The sequence below is a fragment of the Aquila chrysaetos genome, chromosome 3 (assembly GCF_900496995.4).
Source record: "Aquila chrysaetos chrysaetos chromosome 3, bAquChr1.4, whole genome shotgun sequence".
NCBI classification, from domain to species: Eukaryota; Metazoa; Chordata; class Aves; order Accipitriformes; family Accipitridae; genus Aquila; species Aquila chrysaetos.
In genome coordinates, this window is record NC_044006.1 from 56,422,191 (window position 1) to 56,428,681 (window position 6,491).

Sequence of the window (6,491 nt, forward strand, 5' to 3'; positions counted from 1 at the left end):
ATTTCTATGTGAGAATAAATTTCATTTCCCTGAAATGTTGTTGGGGGTTTTTTTTTGCATAAATGGGATGTGGAGTTTTCAGCTTGTAGACTGTATGCAAACAGGTCATTTTAAGTGGGTTATTTTCATTGTATTGAGGTCATTGATCACACTACTTTTTTAATACTGCATGGCTGTATGCATGAAAAACAAGCTTTTTGACGTGGGAAAACAGACCGGAACAGATGAACTATTGACAGTGAATATAAATAACAGGTAGCAAACAGAAAGGATCTGTGCATCATAGAATTTCAGGTTATCTTTTATTTTTGACAGTTTAAAGAGGACAGTGGCACCCTGGCCACCTTCACTGATTGTTTTATTCATAAAAACACAATTGGGGGGGGGGGAGAAAAAGAAAATCTTTACAAATGAATGTCTGCAAACAGCAAACACAATATGGACAGAGAATAAATGTCATGTCAGAAATTATGTGTTCATGGATGCTGCTTTGTGGCCAAGTTCTTTTCACTCCCATTGCAGACGGCCGTCAGAGTTAACCCTTTGCACAGTGAAGCAGTCCCCTCACAACGTAGAAATCCCCTAGAAATGTGGTGTCGGAGTAGCTTTATTTAAAAATATCAACAAAACACTAGAAAAAAAAATCACCTGGAGCTTATTATGACTCCTTATTTGCGTCAAGATGTTTTTCCATTAGTCCGTACTAGCGGCGTTAACCAGACGACGCCCAAAATACCAGTTGCTTTGGAAGCGTTCGAGGAGCAGCTCACATCCCAGGTATACGGCACCGCAGCGTTAGCCGCCGGACAGCTGCTCTGGCTGGCGTTTGCGGGGAAGGGGAGGGAGGCAGGAGGTGGCAGGCCGGCTGCTCGCCCGCCCGCAAAGTCCCTCCACCAGCTGCTGGGGTGGCCGGGGAGCACCACGGAGGGTTTGCCTGCTCTGAGCAGGCACGCAGCGCTGCCCCAGGGAGCGGCACGAACCACGGCGGTACTGACAAGGCTTTAAAAATTAATTGTCTGCACACCAGATTCGTCAAGCGTATCACGTTTTGTGTATTGCCCGCATAACGCGGACACGTAAGTTAAGAGCTGAGGCTCGGAAGAGCTGCCCCCTGTGCAGGTGCTGCTGGCCACAGTGGCTCTGCCAGCTTGCACGGGGATTTGGCTGTGGTATGCACTACCTGGTGTTGACTTAACGTCATCCCAGATGTTAGCTGAATGAACTCACACCGTCAGATCACATTTTGGGCCGGGAAATCTCCTGCATTTAGACCAGATGTAAGGATGTATGTAAAGCCACCTCACCGTGCCTTTTAATTCTTTCTCCTAGCACTAGTCTGCAGTCAGGCTGGAGACATGTAAAATCAGGGGCCTCATCGTTTTTCAGATCAGGGGTAGAAAGTAATAAGTAGCTGCCAATTCAACTATATGCCTTGAAACATCACCATCACACTCATCTCCTTTGAGCTGGCAGCTGATACCAAGACTACAGAGTCAAAATTAATTCTTCTGGACATATGGTTAAGTCAGCATAATTTCTTGTCTTATCACCCCCGTTCCTCAAAGGCAGAGGCAGGGAGCATCCTGATGTCCTGCATCCAGTTACTTCCATAACTCCCAAGGACAGAAATAATCTTCTACTTCATAAGTCATCATAAGGTGCCCAACCAGTGTCACCCGCACTTGGACAAGAGGAGGAGACAGCAAAATAGCCACGGCTCCTCTGATGAAACATCCTTGTACACACAGATGCTGCTCCTCAGCTTTGTCCCATGCATTCAGGTTCGTAAGTAGCTCTGCCAGATTCTTCCTGTGAGTCTCTCCCTCCCACACTAATATCAGAGGAAAGATGGATTTTCTGTTTCATTAAGTTTAGGAGAGTTTCCACCCATCAATCTCCATCATGTGCCTTGGAAGCCGGCTCTTAATGCCTAATAAAACATTTCTATGTCTAGGTATGATTGCAGCTTTCATGTTATATGCAATGAATTTTCCTCATCAAGACTTTAATTTAACTCACATTACAGATTTGCTTTATCTAATTCATAATAGAATACTATCTAAAGAATATCTCAGTATAATTTGAAATTAATATAAAAAGGCTGCAGGCTTTAATCCTGAGAGCCCAAGGAAGTGGCTCAGACACTGACTTCAGTAAGTATTTTGGAACTGGAGATCACAAGTCTTAATACATCCTCTCCCATTAAAACAACTTCTCAAGGTTTAAAAAGTTACTCAAGCCTGGATTACTTGCTGAAAAGTAACCCAAATTTAAAAAGGGACACTCTCTTCCTGCAAAAGGACCTGCCTTTAATTTTTATTCTAGCATTGTTCAGGGTGGGGGGTGGTGCTATTTAAACAAGCTTAATTCTGCTAGGATAATGAATTCATTGATAATCTTCTACACAACTATCTTTACCCCACTTTGTCACTGAGCCACTCTGAATTTTCAGTTGATGCAACCAGATAGAATTGAATTGGAAAAAGCTGACATTTCCAAACGTGTCCAAGTAGGAAATGATTCAGTGGTTCCAAGGAGCAGAGCCAACTGTGAAAGACCATTTGCAACACGATATACCTGGAAGCCTAAGCCACCCTTTTGTTTTATGAGCTTCTAATCTTCCTATTTTAATGCGTGGTGCTTTCCTTTTCCATAGGAAGATTTTGATCACATGCTGGTTTCTTTTGCATCTGCTGGGAAGAATTTGCATTATAACTTTCTAGGGAACTCATCACAAGAGCAGCCAGTGGTGCCTGCCCACTGCAAACCCCACTGGATCCCAGTCAGCCCAGGACAAGCTAGCAATGTACGGTGAGGCATACATCTAAAGAAGCTAGTCAGTGACTGAGTTGTCGTCATTTCGATGATTAGACTTTGACCTTGGATTCAAAATATTAATTTGCATTTGTCACAGGAGTGGTCATTGAGGTATGCGAGTCGTGGAGGCTCATTTTAAAACAGCCTATTTTGCAGCATATTGAGGTATTGTATGCCCTGGGAGAACAATCAAAGGCTTGTTTTACCTAATAAGGAAACTGCTGAGGCACATGAATAACCACACTGTTTTCCAATACATTTCACACCGATTAATTTTCCAGTTTTATGAAACAAGCTGCGGTTATCTTTGGGTCAGGTTCAGTGAACCAGTGCTTGACTTTAAATAGAAAACTACTGATGTCGCCAGGCAGATGTGCGCAGGCACTCAAAAGACCAGGGCTCCCATCAACACTGAATGACAGCATCCTCTTCAATCTCCCTCTTGTCCACCTTGCTTGCTTCTGGCTACAGAAATACCAACTTCCCTTGTAACTAAATGATATTTTAATTTGATACTTAGGACATTTTCATTTAAGAACTTAGGTATCTGCCCTGCAGAAGTTCAAGTCTCATAAAAGAAAAAATGAAGTTCAATTTTTATTTTTTAATTCCTTTTCTATGCAGATTACAGGTTTTTCTGAATCGGGTGCTTTGTCGTATAGAAGCTGAAGATGTGTTTGGCAGGCTGGCTGAAGGAACAGCTGAGCTGTTTTCTCCTCAGATGGTTTGGTGTTGTGACTCTGTCCATGAAGAGTGTTCCATAAACTACCAATATTAATATTAAATACTTAGTCTTCTCTCTGACATCTGCACATCACTGTTGGCTTCCCTATTGTCATTAAATAATCCCAATCTTCAGTCTGTCATCTAAAAATTGCTAGTGGCTTTTTCTTCTTTAAACTGCCACTGAACTGCCCAAAAAACCGTATCGCTCTCCTTTTGCAGCATGCTGGTAATTTCGAGTGACACTGAGATATTAATTAATGGCCTGTGACTGAAGTATAGAGCTCAGACCTTTTATTTCAATCATATACAAGCACTTCTGCTTTTGAACTGCACTTTACACTTAAATATTCAAATCTCCCTCTCTGATTCAGAGCTTTCCTTGCCAGCAGCCATGGCATCAGTCCTGGCTGTTTGCACAAAGAGGTAGGAAAAGTGACATTTACACTTACTAAGAATCACGTTTCTTTTTGACATAATGGAGCAATCTGTAGGCTCTTGTAAAGCCTGTTCTTTTGCCCCCTGAACTCCCTTTTCGTAATTACAGCATTAGCAACACTCAATCAGTACACGATCAGACTGACAAATTCAGGAAGGACCTCGGCACTCACATTCTACCTTATTTCTGATTTGATCTAAAATTTTATTTATTTTTCAGGAACTTTGCAGTGCTACAGTAACAATTTCTATAACGTCATCGTATCACGTCTTACTGAGCTGGGACTAGTTAGTAGCTGGGTGAGAAAAATCACAAATAAATTCAGCAATGGCTACAGGTGATTCTGAAAATGGAGCTGGGAACATTTTTCCACCCAGCTCCTGTGTACAATTAGGATATACATTAGTGAGGAATGTAAATGAGAAATAAAGCAAAGGTCCTCTTGGACAACACAGATAGATAAGTGAATATCCCAAAGGCATTACTAGAAAATAATAGAGACTATAATATATAATATAAATAATAGACTCGATGTCATCATTGACTCCCATCGAGCAACACCTCTCTCCTTTGTCTGACTATTTCTAGTGTTGCTATGCTTGGTTAGATGCACGTTAGTGGTGCTAGGCACCACATTCCTGAGAAAGTAATTCATGCTTCTAAGATGCACAGTCAAGTCTTGCTTATGTTAAGCCACTAGGAACAGTATAAACATAAAGCTCACGTCACTTACCTTTTCATACTCAAGTGCCGGCGTGCCCGCAGTCCCCAAGAGAGGACTGGCGCGCACGTTGCTGTTCGGAGGATGAGGACAGGCGCCTGTGACGTGGCTGCAGGACCCTCACCCAGGGACTTGCACAGTCCCTTCCATTGCTGTTCCCCACGACACGGCATATGAGCACCATAACGCTCTACCTAATACTTACGTATGCCTGCCAGGCCAGAAAGCCACACACAGAGATCCTTTTCAAAGCAGTAGCAAAGGGTGTTGAAGCCTCTCACTGAGACCTGCTGGTCTGTGCGGGTAGAAAGGCTCCGGCATCATATTGACAGCACAGCCAGCAGCCAGGGCAGGATTCCACACATAGGTTTAAATGTTCTTAGCGTGAAAGGTGCCGTGTAAGTGTCAGTCATCGTGTTCGCTGCTGACAGAGGGTTAGGTGACTCATTTTATTACCAAGGCTATTCCTAGAAAAAGAAAATGTAAGTAAGTGCCTTAGAAAGGGAGAAGGGCTCCAAGTACAAGAAATCTTATAGTCTTTATAAGGGCGCATTAGGTATCTCAATTAAGTACCGATGAAACCCTGAGTGATTAATGATCAGAGGAAATAGCAACTGGTTTATGTTACTGGATGTGCAGTATCACCCCAGGACTCAGCAGGGGGATCAGAGACCTGTGGTGCCAGAGACCAGAGGCGCAGGCACAGGCGGTCGACGTTTTCCAGAGTTGTGGATCTGGGGTATTTTACACATTGTTAAATGCTGCGTGAGAAAGTCTTCAACATCCTAAATAGAGAACTCTGCAACAAATACTGCTTTGTTTCCCATGAGTACTAATTCACCTGTTACCAAACTTTCCTGCCCAGAGGAATGATTTCCACTCAGCTGTATTGTTAGGTATTGTTATATATTGTTAGAGAAGTTGAGAGAGGGCGTGTCTGCGCTAGTATTTTGCACTCAAGAGACTATGTTTTTAAAGCCCGCCACCCTATCAACCCTATTTTTGTTTGCTTTGTGGAGTGGACTGAGGGTGCACAAGGTAGATTGCTTTCAGATTAAATTAAACCAGAAGACGTGCTTCTGGACTGTACCTAATGTGCTCCAACCACTAACGGCATTAGTAACCTCCTCCATCCCCCTCCACCCCCCCGCCCCGAATAGTGTGGACATTGGATCCTCAGTGCCAACTGTTTCACTCCACAGATCTACTCCTATTGCATGGCACTACTTGCCAGTGTGGGTGGGTATCCATTCAGACACTCCAGCCAGACTCACGCTGATTTATGCCTCTGCAGATCTGGTCAGCAATATGGGGTCTCTGCTGCTTCCGATTCAGTTGGAGCATGTCAGCTGACACATCTTCAGCCTTGCAGGTTCTAAACTTCAAAATCCGCAGGCTGAACTCACAGATTGTGTGTCAGGGTGTCCACGCATTCCTCCTCATATACTCCCCCACAACCTCCAGCTCCTTCCTTCATGATTCCCCATAACCTTTCCTTACCACTTCTTTATACTGGTGGATGCACTCAGCCCTATTCCTTCCCCAGTTATAATTTGAAATCATGCAATGTAGCAAAGCACAGAGAAGTTAAAATCCATTGAGTTAGCAGACTTGAGAGACGGCATTATTACGCCAGAAAGCATTCTGGATATTGCTCAACAATTATTTCACCTATTTCAGTTACTCTGCATACTGCAGATGTGTTTCTATCTTCTCCTCTGCATTTTCATTTTCCCCAGAATGAACAGATTCAGGAGTAGATGGCTGCCTGAAATCTGAGGACTGGCCAAA

General features: G+C 43.4%; 1 long non-coding RNA gene across 1 annotated transcript; it reads right to left on the reverse strand.

Annotated features, from left to right (window-relative positions):
• Positions 1-283: 283 nt before the first annotated feature.
• On the reverse strand, positions 284-5,247 carry LOC115339996. The gene is made up of 2 exons (XR_003922886.2): positions 4,906-5,247; positions 284-1,831 (listed from the first exon to the last, which is right to left on the reverse strand). It is a non-coding gene; the product is annotated as an uncharacterized LOC115339996 (long non-coding RNA).
• Between the last annotated feature and the right edge of the window lie 1,244 nt (positions 5,248-6,491).